The sequence below is a fragment of the Conger conger genome, chromosome 5 (assembly GCF_963514075.1).
Source record: "Conger conger chromosome 5, fConCon1.1, whole genome shotgun sequence".
Taxonomy (NCBI): Eukaryota; Metazoa; Chordata; class Actinopteri; order Anguilliformes; family Congridae; genus Conger; species Conger conger.
In genome coordinates, this window is record NC_083764.1 from 3,086,229 (window position 1) to 3,107,267 (window position 21,039).

A 21,039-nucleotide genomic window follows, 5' to 3' on the forward strand; every position below is an offset into this window, starting at 1 on the left:
TGCCTGGGACTGGCTATACTTTTAAGACATAAACTCATCATGCGTCATATTATGTCATAATGCATTCCAGGGGATTCTGTGTCTCTGAAGTTGAGCTCCACGGGTTTCCTAAAGCAACATGGCTTCTGTCTGTCGGCCGAAGGTCTCCTGCTCCCAGACGCACCAGGGGTAGTGTGGGGGTCCTGCCTGCTCCGTTTAAAACGTGACTCGGTGGCTGTGGGAGGATGCTGATCCAGGCATGTGTAGGTCGTTTCCACTGCTCAAAATCTGCTGAACCGGCGGGTCAGTGCTGCCCAGGTCCACTGAGGGTAAAGCAGAGTAAAGAACCATGACATGTTTTTGATCTAATAACTAAGCTTTCCCGACATTGTTTATAAAGACCTGTCGGTATAAAAAAGATTGCCGTTTTAATCTCTTAGAGGTTCAGAACCCTCAGCCATCCTCTCTCCCTCTCCCTCACCCTCTCCCTCTCCCCTCGTCCTCTCTTCCTCTCTCTCATCCTCTCCTCCTCTCTCTCATCCTCTCTCTCTCCCCTCATCCTCTCTCTCTCCCCTCATCCTCTCCTCCTCTCCCATCATCCGCCCGGTGATGACAGAACTGACTCAGGCGGCGTTGAGAGTTCTGGGCGTATTTTGCGCTCCTCTCTAGATGATGAAATGGGCCTCTAACTAGCGCTCCTGATGAAACCCGTCGGCCGACAGCAGCAGAACTTCAGCTGGTCCTGCTTCCAGAAGCTGGAGATGGTCCTACGGCAGGGGAGGAGTCTCAGTCACACACACACTCACACACAAGCTGCCTCTGCCAGAGAAGATGTTTTCTCTCCTCTTCTCTCCTGATTTAAATGCTTCTTCCTCCATCTCCTCACCTTCTCATTATCCAAGCCTGTTCAGCCTGCCGTGGAAACTGCCCCTGCCCCCCCCCCCCCCCAGCACGTCTTTTTAAGATACAAACCACTGCTGTTCGCTGTATATGCCTCTGCACAGACAGGCTGCAGGGCATGTGTGTGTGTGTGTGTGTGTGTGTGTGTGTGTGTGTGTGTGTGTGTGTGTGTGTGAGTGTGTGTGTGAGTGTGTGTGTGTTGCTGTCAGTGTTGTGCTGGTGCTCTGTTTCTGCTCGTAACCTTGACCTGCTTTCCTCCCGTTCCACTGCAGCTGCTGTGTCACTACGGTTTAGCATCTGTTTATCAATCTATACGGGACAGGGCCAGCTCCTTCCTCCCCCTCCTCCTCCTCCTCCTCCCCCAGCCAGGGCTGCCTCACACACCCAGCCCTTTAGTGTCTCTCTCTCTCTCTCTCTCTCTCTCTGTCCCTCTCTCTCTCTTTCTCTCTCTCTGTCTCTTCCTATTTCTGCCTCTCACCCCGCCCTTCCTTTCTCTCTCCCTCTCCCCCCTTTCCCTCCCTCTCTCTCTCTCCCTCCCCCTCTCTGTGTCTGCATGGTTACAGTATAGAGCACTGGTGACTGTAGTTACCTCATTCCGTGTGACCCAGTGATCCAGTGACAGTGCTCAGTTCACACTGAGCTTATGGGGTTAAGGACAGATTCCTGGTGCATGCTGGGAAAGAGGGCCAGTGTTGTTAACAGTACTTTGAGAGAAAAATTCATACTTAATGAAAATTCATGAAAACACATTATTGTGTCAGCCATGGGAAAAAGATTATTCTGAATATTCCTTTTATTCCCTTTCCAAACTGATGGAGTGGTGGTTGTGTGTGAGCCAGAGAAGGGGAGGAACCCTGATCTCTGGGACCCGATGCCATGGCTGTGTTCAGGCTGGTTACGGTCGTAACGCGGCCTCAGAACTCCCCGATCCGCGGTGTAACCCTTTAATTCAGGCACGAGCTTCCCCGTGCAAATGTTCACCAAACTAACATCACCCCAGCTGGACTGCAGCCAACTGCAACTAACATTTTATTTTATTTCAGAATTATAACCATTATGCACTCGGTGAGCACTTTATTAACCAAAATCTTGAACATACAGTACACACACACACACACACACACACACACTCTCTACACACAGCATGCCCCCCTCCCCCACACTAATCATACTGTCAGAAACAGGAGGGGGAGAACATGGGAGTGGCTGCTCCCTGTGAGAATATGCTCAGGAGATCCAGCCGGGAATCAACTTTTGTTTGGTCAATTTACAGCCAAATCAAACTTTGGTAACACCTTCTTTGAAGGGTCCTACATAACAGCTACATTACTCATTCATAAGCACTACATAGTGCATTCATAAGCACTTATGGCAGTAATGATAATGGCATAATGATCTTGTATCAGTTCACTTGCTATGTCATAGTAATGTCACTTGCTGCGTCAGTGTTGACATAACACAAGGTTATTGACATAAGCACTTATGAATGCTTATGTAGTGCTTATGAAGGAGTTATAGCTCTTATGTAGGGGCCTTCAGGTAAAGTGTTACCCAGTAAAGTGCGTGAGCGGGTTAGAGACGCTCTGGGGGAGCGTGGGTTAGAGACGCTCTGGGGGAGCGTGGGTTACAGACGCTCTGGGGAGCGTGGGTTAGAGACGCTCTGGGGGAGCGTGGGTTAGAGACGCTCTGGGGGAGCGTGGGTTACAGACGCTCTGGGGGAGCGTGGGTTAGAGACGCTCTGGGGGAGCGTGAGCGGGTTAGAGACGCTCTGGGGAGCGTGGGTTAGAGACGCTCTGGGGGAGCGTGAGCGGGTTAGAGACGCTCTGGGGGAGCGTGGGTTAGAGACGCTCTGGGGGAGCGTGAGCGGGTTAGAGACGCTCTGGGGGAGCGTGGGTTAGAGACGCTCTGGGGGAGCGTGGGTTAGAGACGCTCTGGGGAGCGTGGGTTAGAGACGCTCTGGGGAGCGTGGGTTAGAGACGCTCTGGGGGAGTGTGGGTTAGAGACGCTCTGGGGAGCATGGGTTAGAGACGCTCTGGGGGAGCGTGGGTTAGAGACGCTCTGGGGGAGCGGGCGTGGGTTAGAGACGCTCTGGGGGAGCGGGCGTGGGTTAGAGACGCTCTGGGGGAGCGTGGGTTAGAGACGCTCTGGGGAGCGTGAGTGGGTTAGAGACGCTCTGGGGGAGCGTGGGTTAGAGACGCTCTGGGGGAGAGTGGGTTAGAGACGCTCTGGGGGAGCGTGGGTTAGAGACGCTCTGGGGGAGCGTGGGTTAGAGACGCTCTGGGGGAGCGTGGGTTAGAGACGCTCTGGGGGAACGTGGGTTAGAGACGCTCTGGGGAGCGTGGGTTAGAGACGCTCTGGGGGAGCGTGGGTTAGAGACGCTCTGGGGGAGCGTGGGTTAGAGACGCTCTGGGGGAGTGTGAGCGGGTTAGAGACGCTCTGGGGGAGCGTGGGTTAGAGACGCTCTGGGGGAGCGTGAGTGGGTTAGAGACGCTCTGGGGGAGCGTGGGTTAGAGACGCTCTGGGGGAGCGGGCGCGGGTTAGAGACGCTCTAGGGAGCGGGCGTGGGTTAGAGACGCTCTGGGGAGCGTGGGTTAGAGACGCTCTGGGGAGCGTGGGTTAGAGACGCTCTGGGGGAGCGTGGGTTAGAGACGCTCTGGGGGAGCGTGAGCGGGTTAGAGACGCTCTGGGGGAGCGTGGGTTAGAGACGCTCTGGGGGAGCGTGAGCGGGTTAGAGACGCTCTGGGGGAGCATGGGTTAGAGACGCTCTGGGGGAGCGTGAGCGGGTTAGAGACGCTCTGGGGGAGCGTGGGTTAGAGACGCTCTGGGGGAGCGTGGGTTAGAGACGCTCTGGGGAGCGTGGGTTAGAGACGCTCTGAGGAGCGTGGGTTAGAGACGCTCTGGGGGAGTGTTGGTTAGAGACGCTCTGGGGAGCGTGGGTTAGAGACGCTCTGGGGAGCGTGGGTTAGAGACGCTCTGGGGGAGCGGGCGCGGGTTAGAGACGCTCTAGGGAGCGGGCGTGGGTTAGAGACGCTCTGGGGAGCGTGGGTTAGAGACGCTCTGGGGAGCGTGGGTTAGAGACGCTCTGGGGGAGCGTGAGCGGGTTAGAGACGCTCTGGGGGAGCGTGGGTTAGAGACGCTCTGGGGGAGCGTGAGCGGGTTAGAGACGCTCTGGGGGAGCATGGGTTAGAGACGCTCTGGGGGAGCGTGAGCGGGTTAGAGACGCTCTGGGGGAGCGTGGGTTAGAGACGCTCTGGGGAGCGTGGGTTAGAGACGCTCTGAGGAGCGTGGGTTAGAGACGCTCTGGGGGAGTGTTGGTTAGAGACGCTCTGGGGAGCGTGGGTTAGAGACGCTCTGGGGGAGCGTGGGTTAGAGACGCTCTGGGGGAGCGTGGGTTAGAGACGCTCTGGGGGAACGTGGGTTAGAGACGCTCTGGGGAGCGTGGGTTAGAGACGCTCTGGGGGAGCGTGGGTTAGAGACGCTCTGGGGGAGCGTGGGTTAGAGACGCTCTGGGGGAGTGTGAGCGGGTTAGAGACGCTCTGGGGGAGCGTGGGTTAGAGACGCTCTGGGGGAGCGTGAGTGGGTTAGAGACGCTCTGGGGGAGCGTGGGTTAGAGACGCTCTGGGGGAGCGGGCGCGGGTTAGAGACGCTCTAGGGAGCGGGCGTGGGTTAGAGACGCTCTGGGGAGCGTGGGTTAGAGACGCTCTGGGGAGCGTGGGTTAGAGACGCTCTGGGGGAGCGTGGGTTAGAGACGCTCTGGGGGAGCGTGAGCGGGTTAGAGACGCTCTGGGGGAGCGTGGGTTAGAGACGCTCTGGGGGAGCGTGAGCGGGTTAGAGACGCTCTGGGGGAGCATGGGTTAGAGACGCTCTGGGGGAGCGTGAGCGGGTTAGAGACGCTCTGGGGGAGCGTGGGTTAGAGACGCTCTGGGGGAGCGTGGGTTAGAGACGCTCTGGGGAGCGTGGGTTAGAGACGCTCTGAGGAGCGTGGGTTAGAGACGCTCTGGGGGAGTGTTGGTTAGAGACGCTCTGGGGAGCGTGGGTTAGAGACGCTCTGGGGAGCGTGGGTTAGAGACGCTCTGGGGGAGCGTGGGTTAGAGACGCTCTGGGGGAGTGTTGGTTAGAGACGCTCTGGGGAGCGTGGGTTAGAGACGCTCTGGGGGAGCGTGGGTTAGAGACGCTCTGGGGGAGCAGGCGTGGGTTAGAGACGCTCTGGGGGAGAGTGGGTTAGAGACGCTCTGGGGGAGCGTGGGTTAGAGACGCTCTGGGGGAGCGTGGGTTAGAGACGCTCTGGGGGAACGTGGGTTAGAGACGCTCTGGGGAGCGTGGGTTAGAGACGCTCTGGGGGAGTGTGAGCGGGTTAGAGACGCTCTGGGGGAGCGTGGGTTAGAGACGCTCTGGGGGAGCGTGAGCGGGTTAGAGACGCTCTGGGGGAGCGTGGGTTAGAGACGCTCTGGGGGAGCGGGCGTGGGTTAGAGACGCTCTAGGGAGCGGGCGTGGGTTAGAGACGCTCTGGGGAGCGTGGGTTAGAGACGCTCTGGGGAGCGTGGGTTAGAGACGCTCTGGGGGAGCGTGGGTTAGAGATGCTCTGGGGAGCGTGGGTTAGAGACGCTCTGGGGGAGCGTGGGTTAGAGACGCTCTGGGGGAGCGTGAGCGGGTTAGAGACGCTCTGGGGGAGCGTGGGTTAGAGACGCTCTGGGGGAGCGTGGGTTAGAGACGCTCTGGGGAGCGTGGGTTAGAGACGCTCTGGGGAGCGTGGGTTAGAGACGCTCTGGGGGAGCGTGGGTTAGAGACGCTCTGGGGGAACGTGGGTTAGAGACGCTCTGGGGAGCGTGGGTTAGAGACGCTCTGGGGGAGCGTGGGTTAGAGACGCTCTGGGGGAGCGTGGGTTAGAGACGCTCTGGGGGAGCGTGGGTTAGAGACGCTCTGGGGAGCGTGGGTTAGAGACGCTCTGGGGGAGCGGGCGTGGGTTAGAGACGCTCTGGGGGAGCGTGGGTTAGAGACGCTCTGGGGAGCGTGAGCGGGTTAGAGACGCTCTGGGGGAGCGTGGGTTAGAGACGCTCTGGGGAGCGTGGGTTAGAGACGCTCTGGGGGAGCGTGGGTTAGAGACGCTCTGGGGGAGCGTGGGTTAGAGACGCTCTGGGTGAGCGTGAGTGGGTTAGAGACACGGCGGGAAGGCAGGGACAAACGATCGGAGCGATCGCCCGTTACCTCAGTCTGCTGCCGAAAATTGATACCGATGACCTTGAAGCCGAGACTGATGAGATGGGCTAAAGATGGCCGTCGGGCGAAATCGGCCGACCTTTACGATCGAGACGAAGGAGGAGCGCTCTGCCGCCAACGGCCCTGTTACTCAGACACTCCGACACCGGCCCTGTGAGCAGCACATCCGTCTCCGCCCGGACCAGAACACCTGCCACACGGACACGGCCCTGTCACACCCCGCCCTGCGCTAATTTCACACTTCCCTTTAATTCCCCTTTCCCTTCGATAAATCACTGAAAATCTGATTCCTTTAAAGGCCCACGCGGCTGTTTTTCCTGTTTGTGAGCTTTTCACGCCATCCTGGAGCTTTCGATTTGTGTTCCATACTTGGTCGATTAAAACGATTGCAGTTTCGGTAGAAGTATGCATAGTTTAGGGTCTAACTGCTATTTGCCCAAGCTGTTTGGGAAACAATTCCCCGCGTGACATGACGTATGTTTTTGAATTATTCTTATTGTTTACGTTGCTAAATGTTAACACAGAGAGCTGACCACAGGAGGGTGAGGGGGAATTGGGCTCTGGGGGCAGGGTTAGGGACTTACCCTACGTCCCTGCTCTTTATGAATGTTTTTGGGGCATTTTATATAATAAAACCAGGAGGAGAACGCTGGTGTGGGCCTTTAAAAACAGGCCTCCGTTGTGTTTCAGTGACATGGCTTATAGCTGTAATAATCATAAAGTCATTAGAGGTTAGCCTAATTTTAAGGTGCTAATTTTTGTTTTTGTTGCATTCATAAGATGTTTCAGCTCTTGCTGAAAGACTCATGAGTTTTAATTGATTTAATTATCACTAACGAACAAATCAGCACACATTCTGGTCGAAGCTGCCTTCCGGTGTGTTTGCGGGAGGAGAAAGAATGTGGTTATCGTGTACGTTTTTAGGGTCCATTTAAAACTGTAGAGAGAGAGTTATCCAGTTTTTGTACAGCGTTTTGGGACATATTTAATTCTGTGTAGTGACTGGATGCACGGCCATCTTGCCCTCGCTGTGGGGGAAGCGCCACTCAATAACAAAGTTAAGCCAGTTTAAATCACTGTTGATTTCGGCTGATCACGGAATACACACATGGCAGTTAAACAGGAATGTGTACGTGTGTGTGTGTGTGTGTGTGTGTGTGTGTGTGTGTGTGTGTCAGGAACAGCAGTCTGTTCTCCTGACAGCTGTAAGTAAAGTAAACATAGAGGCAGTGGCTCACCGTAGCTCAGGTGTCAATCACAGTATCATAGCTCCAAAATCAAATGTATCTCATAATTGCTCCAGAGTAAATAAAAACATAGTTTCTGCTTATTCCCGTGTTTTTGCGAAGCTGATTTCGCCTGATTATCAAACGTGCTTTTTTAGAAGAAAGAAAGAACTGTGGATTCAGTATTCTGCGTATGAAGCAGGAGTTGGTTCTTGGATTAACCAGATAAGGTGTTTTAGGGTACTGTGAGCGTGGAGCGAAATCTTAATTAATTGTGAAAAATGGGGAAGCTGGTGTAGCTGACTGGAAGTGAGTTTTGTCTCTGACAGTCGCCTGGAGGTATGCAGCGAACAGGGAGATGATGAATGCTCAAACTGTCAGAGCTAGCACGATAGCACGATAGCACAGCAGTCACTTGTGTTCCACCCGTGATATTCCAGCGTATGATGCTTACGATTCTGAAATTTTACCTGTGGAGGGAGGGAGGCCATGGGGGTGTGGGACTGAGCTGATATTTTGTATCAGACCGTTTCTATGCAGTAACCTGCTCCTTAGTGATGAGACCCAAGACAATCTGCTTTTTATCAGGACTAACATGTAAAATCTGATGTGGAGAATGTCTGTAATTTCACTGAATCCAGGTAATCTCTGCTGTTACCTGTTGACACTTTTTGGTGAAAAACAAAATATGCCAATCTATAGAAGATAAATAAAATGAGAATAATAATTTAGCCTTTGGAAATGAAATGGGTGACCTTGTTAATATCCTCTTTGGGAAGTAAATAAATAATAAATCGTTTTTAGCCGGTTGGCGGGTGGGGGAGGGGTGGGAATGAAAGTGGGGTACCTTGCTGAGTAAGGGGGCGCAGGGTTGGGTCTGGGGGACAGATGACCTCGAGCGTCTCTGTGTGGGACCTGGCGTGAGGCTGGTCAGAGTGTGACTGACGTGTCCGAAAGACTCTCACTGCCCTGCTCTCATTACGCCCCCCCCCGGTCCTCCGCATAAAAATCACATCGTGCTCTCATGACGCCACCCCCCCCCCCCCCCCCCACACTCTCCGGCCTTAATTATCTGCGATGGCACGGGGCCCAGGGCCCAGGGGCCCAAAGTGTTTTCTGATTTCCTGTGGCTCAGACCCCCTCGCTGCGAAAGGCCTACTTTCTCTCTGCAAAGTTCTGAAGCTCCTCAGTGGGTCCGTTCAAAATGGCTGCCAAAATCTGCCGTGTTTCAGAACACTGTCAGCCTCACTGTAAAGTTATTTACACCCGTATTGGGTGATCCGTGTAGGAACTGACCATTATGGCCATTAAAGCCATTTCTGTGCACTGCCCCCCAAAATTAGGGGACCAAAAGTAATTGGAAATAAACAATCTTCAATGCAGTTGTTATGTTTAGTATGTGGTTGCAAATCCTGAAAATCTATTCAAGTCTGCGACCTGTCGGCATCACCCGCACTGCAGGCAGCTTCAGCTCCTGTTTGTTTCTGGGATTTTTGTGCCTGTTGGTTTGTCCTCAGTGTGTGCAATGCGTGTTGAATTGTATTCAGTGTGGAGACTTAGCCAGGTGAGAATAGTCCCCTTTCTGGCCCTGAGAAAGTCTTTCTTTGGCTGATTTCACAGCGTGTTTGGAGTTACTGTCCTGCTGCCTGGTGAAGCACCATCCAGTGGGTTTTGAGGCACTTGGTTGGGTCTGAGCTAATGAGATGTTTCTGTATGCTTCAGAATTCATCCTGCTGCTGCTTTCAGCAGCCACATCATCAGTAGAGACCAGCAGCCACATCATCAGTAGAGACCAGAGCCACATCATCAGTAGAGACCAGCAGCCACATCATCAGTAGAGACCAGAGCCACATCATCAGTAGAGACCAGCAGCCACATCATCAGTAGAGACCAGCAGCCACATCATCAGTAGAGACCAGAGCCACATCATCAGTAGAGACCAGCAGCCACATCATCAGTAGAGACCAGCAGCCACATCATCAATAGAGACCAGCAGCCACATCATCAGTAGAGACCAGCAGCCACATCATCAGTAGAGACAAGCAGCCACATCATCAGTAGAGACCAGCAGCCACATCATCAGTAGAGACCAGAGCCACATCATCAGTAGAGACCAGAGCCACATCATCAGTAGACCAGCGAGACAGTGTGAGCCATACACTCCCAAGCCATAACACTACCTCCATCATAACACAATAACACCACCTCCACAATAACACCACCTCCACAATAACACCACCTCCACCATAACACCACCTGCACCATAACACCATAACACCACCTCCACCATAACACCACCTGCACCATAACACCATAACACCACCTCCACCATGTCTCACAGATGAAGGGGAATGTTTTGTTTCTTGAGCAGTTCCTTTTGTCCTCCGCACTTTTCTCTTTCAGTCACTTTGGTGCAGGGTAATACTCACCTCATCTGTCCGTACACTTGTTCCAGAACAATGTTTTTTCCTAAATGTACTTTTCAGTAGACTGGCCGTTCTGTTCCTGAGGCTTCACCAGTGGTTTGAATCTTGCAGTGAGCCCACTGAGGTTATGCTGGTGTAGCCGTCTCTTCATTTTAATCTTCGACACGTCTACACCTACATCCAGGCGGATGTCCTCAATCTCATCAACAGTTGAGCAGCTTATCTGAGCGATGTGACATATTCGTCAGTCATCCACTATAGTGGTCTTCTGGGGTCTTCCAGGTTGTATGCTGGTCCCCCAAAACAGGGGGGGTTTGGGCTCCAATTCCGCCATGGCTCACCCGATATCCATGTAGATATTAAGGTGACAGTCTGCACTTTGACCTCACATTGTTTCATTTTCATTTTCAATCCACTGTGCTGGAGTGCAGAGCCAAAACGACAAAAAATGTGTCACTGTTCAAATACTGCTTGTTTGTGTGTGTGTGTGGTCTTTCAAATCGTCAAGATCGAATATATACAGTACTGTGCAAACGTCTTGCACATGTACAAAAAATTCCACAAAATCAAATCAATATTTCTTGTAACACCCCTTCATCTTTAAAATAGCACCAATTCTGTTCTGCAGTTTTATTAGAAAATCAGCTGGTAGATTGTTCCAAACATGCTGGAGAACTTGCTGCAGTCTCACTTCTGGCTCTCCCTCTAATCCCAGCCGGTTTCCATCTGAAAAGTGGTCTGTTACTTAATATGCGACTTTATTTAATGAAATGCTAAAATTTTTATGTAACATTTAATATTTTGGAAAGTGAATATTTGGAAAATGCAAATGTGCTCTTTTCTACTGACAGACTAATGCAGAAGAGAAAATCAAAAGACCAAATTTAGATTAAAAAAAAATTCTACTCTGTTTTCTTCTTTTTTTTTTCCTCTTTTTTCTTTTTTACTTTTGCACAGCACTGTATAGTTCTATACACACAGATGCATGCATACAATTAGAATTCGACTGAGATTATTTTTTTGTTGCGGGGGGAATGATATAAATATGAAAGTATATCATTTAAAAATTTCCTCTTTATCATTTGCATGTGAGCGAGGGCGAATAATGCACATTTGACCAGAGCTGTCTCCAGAACTAATTCCTATTAAAGTGACGGGAAGAAGCATATGTTGCGCCCGGGGCGGCGAGAGTCCAATCACCCCCGCTGCGCTGGCCGCCATTTGAACACGGGACAGCCGGGGTTTCATCCTAAACGAATCCAGCGGGGGGGTGCGGGGGGGTTCGCCCTCGGAGCAAGCGGATAACCCTGCCTCTTCAACCACGCCACTCAAGAGCGGGCTAAACGGTGCCGCCTGAAAGTTACAATTTATTAACCGTGCCTGTGAGGTCCGCAGAAAGCGTCCTAGCGCGTGTCGCCCGCCCCGTCACAGATTTTATGATTTTCCAATTCAAGTCTCAAATCTCTCAGGGGTAAAAAATAAAATAAAAATAAAAACACGGGATCAATCGCGCTTGCCGTATTTAAGATAAAAACGTACAGAAAGAAAAGCGGGCACGCGTCGGTTTTATTTAACCTCCTTAAGAGCTCGCGCTGCATGTCTTTCATCTTCCTCTATCTCTGGAGGCAATCCTTCAGATCGGCCAATATCACTTTGACTTTCTTTAATTAAATTATTATTATTATTATTATTATTATTATTATTATTATTATTAGTAGTAGTAGTAGTATTTATTTTGTATAAGTATAATAATATTATAATTACTATTAATCATAGATTGTTTCTGTGATTAATATTCATTAATATTTGATTAATATTTGATAGGAATTTCTGCCTATATAAGTGTCGACAGTATATGTCATAAAGGTATCGCCATTGACCACATGGTGATGCTGATTCTGAGTACCTGTGAAATAACTGTGTGTGTGTGTGTGTGTGTGTGTGTGTGTGTGGATGTGTGTCGGGAGGGTGTCGATTATTAATTTCTAATAATAACCAACTCATTGTCACCTGTGCCTTCATTAGCAGACAGAGGTACTCATCATATTTGGCCACCTGTGTAAATATTACATGGCTGTATTTGGAGAACACCCAGTCGCGGTGGGCTGGCTGCTTTCTCTCCCTGCGTTTGCAGCGGCCTTCTGTGTGTCACATTGCACATATTTTGCTGCGTCTCTGTTGACTTGGAGCTCTTCAGAAGTTTCTGCCAGAAAACAAACAGTGGGATTGGATTTCTCTCTCGGGCTCCTCGCAGGTTTGAAGTTTGCTTTTCTCATTGTTTGATCTGTGGGAGAAACTGTTTTTTCCCCCCCATATTTTTCAGCGGGTAGAAATTATTGCATATTTATCCGTTGTTTCGAAATTTTGCAATTGTTCAGTTTTCGCCTGTGAGGCTTTCAGGGCATTGTGTGTGTTCCGAAGCCGTCGCTGGGAGGAATCAACACGTACAGGTTTATAGACGGAGTCTGTGCTTCTGATGAACTTTATAGACTACTGCTGCGCTGCATTGCCACTGAATTAAATGTCCATGCTGCATAACATTCTCTGCAGAGCCCCCATTTCACTCGATCTTAAGGAAAGAAACAAGGTTCCTCTTGGCGGGCATGAATCCAGGATAGTTTTCCTGAAGGATCATATTTGTTACTGATCGAGAGTTTTCCCAGGATTCCCTGCTTCCATCCAAGTGGAGAAGCTCTTTCTGTGACGTCTGGTTCCTCCAGTGACACGGACATTAGGTTCTCATGCCCCTACACTCTCAGAAGGAGCTTATTTGACTTTTCTCCACAGAGGACCTTTTTTTTGTTTCTTTATGGAACCCTCTCTCACCGTGTGAAGTGTGGAAGCTCCCAGACAGAACCCTTGAATGAGATGGGGTTCTTCAGTAGAATCGCAGGGTTCCTTCTGGAACCACTTTTTCTGAGAAGGCTCAGTATTCGGCAATATGTCACGGGACTGACATAATAAAAATAGTGAAAATAAAATCAATGGAATATGTCGTTTGGCGTGAATAATTTAGCTTGCGAGAAAGGGAAGTGTTATGTTTATGCTCTATTGATCAGATCTAGGCCTGTGCTCATTTGGGGTCCTGGTACCCTTTAATTATGAAAAGGTTTTTGCCATGTGCATACACATTGTTTTTCTCAGGCTCATGTTATGACTGAGCCTGTGAATTGCCCAGTGTTCAGCTGGCTCTGTTCCGCCTGTCTGTGACATGAACAGTCACAACACTGTGACATCACTGTGACATCACGCCTGTCGAGTCTTTTACTTCCTCAGTGTCACACAGCGTGCTGAAGCCACTTCCTGTGACATCATCCCCCTCCATCCTGACAGCCAATACTCTGCCACATACCGTGTGTAGATGAAACATGCATTTTGCAAAATATGCTAAAATGTATATGTTTACGGATGCATTTGGATTGGATCATTCAAATCTCATTTCTGAACTCCGTTGTGTCTTCTTCAACCACTTATTCATGCTAGACTGTATATGACACACAAATACCGAGCAATACTTCCTGACTGTCACTACTCTGATCTCAAACTGCAGTCCAGTGTGTGGAGGTTAGACCAGTGATCTCAAACAGCAGTCCAGTGTGTGGAGGTTAGACCAGTGATCTCAAACTGCAGTCCAGTGTGTGGAGATTAGACCAGTGATCTCAAACTGCGGTCCAGTGTGTGGAGGTTAGAGCAGGGATCTCAAACTGAAGCCCAGTGTGTGGAGGTTAGACCAGTGATCTCAAACTGCAGTCCAGTGTGTGGAGGTTAGACCAGTGATCTCAAACTGCAGTCCAGTGTGTGGAGGTTAGACCAGTGATCTCAAACTGCAGTCCAGTGTGTGGAGGTTAGACCAGTGATCTCAAACTGCAGTCCAGTGTGTGGAGGTTAGACCAGTGATCTCAAACTGCAGTCCAGTGTGTGGAGGTTAGACCAGTGATCTCAAACTGCAGTCCAGTGTGTGGAGATTAGAGCAGGGATCTCAAACTGGTTTGCAGGGATCTCTACACTGAAATATTTAAATAAGCCATCGATATGTGGCAGGTATATAGTGGGTTTTGTAAAACTATTCAAATTAACCTTAGAGATGTGGTGGATAGATGGTAGCTTTTGTGTAAATATTCAAATAAATTGTAGGGATGTTATGGGTGGACAGTGTGTTCTGTAGAAATATTGCAGTAAACCATAGAAATGTGGTGGGTAGATGGAGCGTTTGTAGAAATATTCAAACAGACCATAGAGATGTAGCACGGTGACAGTTTATAATGTCTGTATTGGTCATCTTCCATTTTCTTATATATATATTTTTTTGTCTGTAAAAACTTTGTAAATAACACCCTAGATTCAATTTGCCCCACTCCTTTAAGTTTGTGTGTTTCTATCCAGCATCTTTGTGCATTCCTGGTGAAATTCTGCCACTCCCAAAACATTTAAACCTTGAAAGGTTTTCAATACAAATAACCTGAAGCTCGCAGGGACAGTGTGCTATTCCTTATTATAAGACAAGTACAGAGGGGTCCAGTGTTATGTGCACTGTAATATTACAGCTATTAAACTGATGGTGCAAAATACACCAGGTGAGCTACAATTCAATATATATATATTATTATTATTTTTATTATTTTTTTGTTTGTTTTTCTTTCAACAATATTTTATTTAGTTGGCTTCTACTATTTATTTTATACATTGGTTGTAATATTGCTATTTGTTAATCGTTTGACGTGATTATTTCTGGGCTAATTTATTATACATGTACTTATAAACATTTTCATATTTATTCAACGTTCTTTAATTCCAGTTTAACGCTATTATGGGGCACGGATATCTCCATTTTCATCCGATAAAAGCTGTCGGTGGACTGTTGTTTTTGACGGGTTTGTTTTGTTCTTTGTAAAACGATATAACCCTTAACACCCAAAGCACGCCAGTGTAGGACAGATTGACATTAACTGCCTTTCCGTTAATAATGTAATTTTTTTTGTTAAGGCTGTGTCATGGCTCCCAGTTCAAACACGGTTTGTCTCCTTATTATTCATGGCGCTCTTTCTCGGTTTGTGATGTTGAATAAAAAACAGCCCAGGATCAAATAGACCAATTCTCCACGCCTGACACCAACTGCTTCTGTTTGCTGGGTTCTGTCGAGCGTTACGCCTGATAATGAGCGGGATTTGTTAAACAGTAAATTAATGAATAATGAAATATCCAGGTTGATCAGTTAGTGAGCGCGCTTGCCTTGCCCACGGCTATGCGCCCGGAGCAGGAATTACTCTCAAACGCCACTTGGTTGTCTGCCGGGCTGGATAACCTTTTTTACAGCCCATTGCTTGACAGAATACTAAGGGAGTTTGTTCTTAAACCAGGAGCCATGAAGGACAAGTATTTAATACGAGAGACAGCGCTCATTCTTTATTGCTAAAAGACTTAAGCTAAAACCTTCATTTCGTAAGACAATGAGCCTTGCGCGCGTCCTTTATTTGAGGCAATCCTGGATTTGCCAGTCCATTCATTAATACGGTGTTGTGTGTGTGTTTTAATGGATATATGAAAAATAATAAACTTGTATGTCAAATATCAGTAACTGAATCCAAACAACTGAAAATACAGCCTAATGCATGTGTTAGTAACTGTGACCGAGGCAGCTCTTGTGAAGGTCATTTCACAGCCTACTAAATATAGCCTGTATTTTTAATTTGTTTTCCGAATTAGAATAAAATCGTGTTGTTATCTGGTCTGCCCATAGGTTTACACTGAGGCAGGGCTAGGCTACTTGCTATGCCTTAAAAGCAGATTTAACTTCACTGCTTTTGGTCTCACGCGACTTCTGCTCGGGGGAGAAAGCAGACTGCCCCTGTGCGCTCGGCTGCACGAGGCGGGCCAAAATGGGTTTTTTTTTTTTTATTTGCCGGGAATAAAAAAAATAAATGCGGAAACGGTCGACAAATAAGTTAACAGTATCGTAGTTGGAGAGTCCCTCCATAGTGAAGTGCCTATGGAAAACTCTTTTATTTAAAAAAAAAAAAAAAAGGGTTTTAAATGTCTTAAAATGCAATTATCACGACTAATTTCCTTGGAGCTTGTAATCGTAATCCAAAATGTATGTTATTTAGCAAACACCATTTGTGCGCAATTGTTGTTATTGGAGATTTGATTAAAACTTTTGGAGGTCACACAGGCTAATTCAGAAGCGCCCATATCGCCAGGCGAGGTCTGAGAAAACAATATGACACGTTTATTATTTTGATTCTCATTAACAGACGTGTTTTGTTATATTAAAAATGCGCGTTTCACCCTGCTGACCGTTTATTTAAAACCGCCACCAAACCTGCCAATACGGACAGTTCAGGGAATAGGCCGTGCGGGTGCAGATATTGTCAGCCGAAGTCCCGCAATATGACACCAGAACTAACCCTTTGTCTCTTATGAACTGAAATCATTGTAAAATATTTCTTCCCTCGCGGACATGTGTGTGCTGAACTCGGCACCTGGGTTACAATACTTTCCGCTTGACGGGCCACGCGGCAGAACCCGCGGGCCACTTTCTCTCCGCATTAAATATACCAGTTGGCAGTTTAATTCATGGCGGGAATAGGCAGGCTAGTCTAGCCTTCGAAAAAAATGCTAACTGCTCAATGGCTGTTTATTTTATCTGAAGCCGAAAACACTAACATTGTAGCCTGCGATGTCCGCATCTTCCCCATAATGTAAACTTTAATAAGTGAACCCGCGACAGCTTATTCTCAGTATAATTTGGTAACAGCGTCGACATAAAAAGTGAGCGATTTGCTTGGGAAATAAATATGTGATAAAAAAAAATAAAAAAACCAAATATAGTTTGACTTTAAGAGAGAGCGTAACGGTTGACTGGTCAGTGACAACATGCAGTCTGATCCGGTTTGAGTTGGTTTTGATTTTGAAGATGCAGTGTACAGTAGGCCCTATCGTAGGCTACTGTTCGACTACCCACTTCGTGGTTATTTCTCAGAATGACCAACGTATCTTAGCCTTAGGTACAGCTAAAATATGATTTAAAAAGCATTTTTTCCGCAGGTAAGGTACTTCCCGAGTTCGTCGGTTGCTAAAATTAAGCGATGTTAAGTGTTTAAATCACAAAAAGGCAACAACAAAAAAATAAAAATGTTAAAATTTAAATAAAAAAACATGATGCAATTTGTTTTAATTCACACAACTCTGCAGTTGCAGGTGTTTTCCTTTCTACATTTTATCTTTTATGTTTTCCTTTGTAGTTTGTGCTGATTTTGTGACGTCGCTCTGGACTGCTTATAGAGAATGGCCCTGGCGCTTTTGGAGCATGAGTATTAATATTGTTTCCCTTTATTGAAAGGGAAGCGCTGGGTCACGGTGACAAGGTCGCGTTTATTTCCCTTCCACGACCTAACAAATGTTACCCCGAATGAGCAAAAGTGACCCACAAAAGCCCTTAAACAAGGTCAGAATGCATGGCGCCATTATTAAGAGGCAGGCGGGCTGCCGTGTACAGTAGGCGGCTTGCATTGCTTTTGTTATTCATCACACGGAAGCGGTACAGGCGGATAAAGGATTCGGATAATCTAGTGAAAATTAATTTGATAATATTGATCGAATGCCATGGCCTTTTTAGTCCCGGATCATTCTATCACGTCTCATCTGCTTCAACTGATGTACCATCTTATCTCTCTCCCTCTCTCTCTCTTCCCCCCCCCCCCCCCCCCCTTCCCTTGTGTGTCAATGACGGATATTTAATTCAATCCTACCTCGTTGCAGCGTGTCCTGAACTTTGACTAAATAAACTTCGACGCAGCCTGACACGTGACCGCTAATGAAAGATGGGAGAGAGCCGAGAGAGAGAGAGTGAACAGCGTTAAACTCTTATTCATTTACTTTAGTGAACATTGAGCACAAAGTTGCGCTGAGGTTAGATTGATTCCGCCCCTGAGCGGAGGCGCTGGTGGACTGAGAGTTGTGACTATTGCCACGTCAGTCACCGGCGGAATGGTAGTATTTGCGCTTCTGGGCGAACTTGTGGATGAGATGCGCCAGCAAATGTGTCAATCTGTTTATATGCAAAGAAAATGGGATATTCGGTCTCCAGAATCGACACGTAGGCTAGTTGCTACACGTTTCCATCATGTAATTTTCTAAAGCCAATGCCCAACACAGCACAGCAGTGATCGAGAACATAACTTGAGAGAGAAACGAGTACAATAAAACACAAAGTTTATTTTATATATATTTATATATATAAATGAAATCACTGGACAAGAACCAATTTCTACCCATCACCATAACAACTTGTCTATAGAACATAAAAATACAAGATGCTATCTAAAGTCAAGCGTTTTCACCCACTCACAGAGGTATAATCACAGATAAATAACCCAAACGGTTCGCTCACCATATTTACAAACTCCCATTAAATTAAGCATAAATAAATATATACAAACATAAATATCAGCCTCTCCCAAACGAAGGTCTGCTTTGACAGATGTTGAAGTTCACAGAAAGTCATTAAGATGACATTTATTGAAGGAATATATTCTGGCATAAGTGTGGTTTATAATGTTTTTTTTTTTGTTTTTTTTTTACTAAGTCTGCATACGTCTGCATCTGCCTGGCTACATAACAAAGTAGGTCAATTTTACGTCACCGTTTGTTGAATGGAATATTTGAAACCGATTCATAATTTATTTCTTGAGCATTTTCTGTTGTCTAAACGTACATTTAGCGTCTGTACCATTATATCAAAGTAATAAAATAAAAAAGATCCCATATGGATTTATGCGAGCAAGGGCATAAGCTTTAAAAAAAATAAAAAATAAACCGAACTCACAACACCTTGTTTTTATTTTTTAGAACGGTTTAATTTCACAAGGTTGGGAAACGCTTAAATAGAATAATACTATAATTCTGATGATGATAATAATAATAATAATAATAATAATAATAATATAAGAAAAACGAAATTATTGACGTGAGTGTCTGTAAATCTGAACATAAAACCGTTCAGCGAGGATTTCCTCGCGTCTCGATAAACCGTCTGGAGCAGTTCCGCGCCCACGCTCCAAGGCTCACAGATCGCGAAAAAAAAACATACAGCAATAAATAAATAAATAAATCATAAAAGCTATTGCACTAAACCTGCAACGGTTAAGTGGATTAATGTGGAATCGACGCGAATGTTATAATGCTCCACGAACGACTCTCCAATCATCAAATCGTTTAGTTTTATACTTCAATCCCTATGTCTGAAACCCGCACCGATAACCAATAAATGAGTATATTGAGGGGGAAAAGTGTATGAAATGAAAAGACATCAAATAAGTACAAATGATTATTGTTTAGCCTGCGGTTTAGACTGAATGCATTGTTTTCTCCTGGCGCGTAACTTAAGCGCACTGATAGCGCCTTCATTCCTCTTAATGCGTTTCTGTTTCTTGTGTGTGGTTAATACCTGTTAAGTATAAAAAGGCAATATCACCACACCAGAATTCATAAGAAAACAATATCCAGATAAGTGCACACTCTGGCTTTGCTGTCACGTAGGAAACTAAATCCAAAAACATTCTACACAACTTCAAATATTTATTTTTTTAGTTTAGGTTGTTTTCCTGACATGCTTCAAACATGACATGTAACATAGGCCTATGTGTGTGTGTGTGTGTGTGTGTGTGTGTGTGTTGAGAGGGATTGTGCCAAAGACTAATGTGATTTAACCGAAACCTTTGACGCCTAGTGAATGGCTGTAAATCTTGTCATTTAGAAAGAAAAAAAAAACTCCTCAATTTTAGTCAAATTAAACAGTTAAGGTTAAGACAGGGCTGAATGAAAGTTAATAATGACTTAATCCTGCGGCGTAGTGGTCATTGTACCCGAATGATAAATGAACATATGCATTTATAACGTCTACCTTCTTAATATATTAAACGTGGTATACATTCAAATCTATTTAAAATGTATCCCACCTTAAAAGGTGCACAGCGTTGGTCAAACATCGTTTTAGAAAGTAGGTGTTGTTTTTTTTCCAAAAACAATTAGGGAGACGGGTCTTTAAAAAAAACAAAAAAACAAAGCCTTATATTGCCTGTACGAAAAGGGGTCTGTGGACGTAATGTAAAACGAATGAAGTTTTAGAATGAACGTGCTTTTTTCCCCGCTGAAACTGACAGAAACTCAAGGGAGATAAACTAGTGCCTTCCAATACTGCCCACTCTGGACGCGTCAGTAAGGCTTTGCTTTCTGTGGTTAGACTGAACAGACCCCTGAAAGATGCAAGGAGATTGCATAGTATTCGTGAATAAAGCAAAAACAAATTCAAGTAACACGCATTGGATACAGCTACAGACTCTTGGACGCATTCCGTTTTTTTTGTAAAACTGCAGGCGAGCTTATACGTTCATGTGAAATCGTAGGTCTCATATTGGCTCGTATCTCGTAGGCTACTTGCTGACTAACCGCTTTTCTGCCTTTGAAAGTTTCCACCTGCACAGTTATGCCAAGATATACCTTCATCCGTTACTAGGATAACCGGTGCAGACGGGCCTGAAATAAAAGTGGGGTTAGTCATACATAAGCCGAACTATTCATCCGAAATATGCATTTTATGTGATGTGCACATTTTGTGGCCATTCCGTGCCATCATCCTGTTTTCTTTACCTACAGGGGATGGCCAGGTATGTGTTGTGGATATTTTTAATTTAACTGAACTTCGTGGAACACAGGAAACCGTGAGAGGCAGAAGACTTGGAAGAATGCCAGTACATTAACCGAGAAGGGCGCTATTTTGGCCGCTCCCCAAAGTAAACACGCAGGTGACCGGGGCTCTCTTTTTTCGCACGAAGGCAAGCCGCGACACAAACAAACTGATAATAAAAAATGATCCCGACCAAAAAAAAAAAAAAAAAAAAAAAAAAAAAAGATTTATTTTGTAAAGTGACGTCATACCCCCAGGCACAGAAAGACGCGCCTTTAGGAGCCTTGAGCAGGTGGCAAATCCACAGGCGATTCGGCTGGGAGGGTGGGGGACGGGGCGGGAGGGGGCGTAGGTAGGTGCTTGGGGGGGTTGGATGGTCAGAACTTCAATATCTCCATCTTCAAACGTGTCTTGGTGAAATGTCGAACACATCTGGTCCCAGGAGTAAAAAAAAAAGAAAAAAAGTATATGTTTGTTTTATTGGCGCAGACCTGTCGAGTGCCGGATTCAGGAGCTAAATGTACTTCGAACTCAGATGAGAAAAGACATCCTCGCAAAGACTGAGCAGTTCTGCTTTTTTCTATCTCGTCATCTGCTTGTTCCTTTT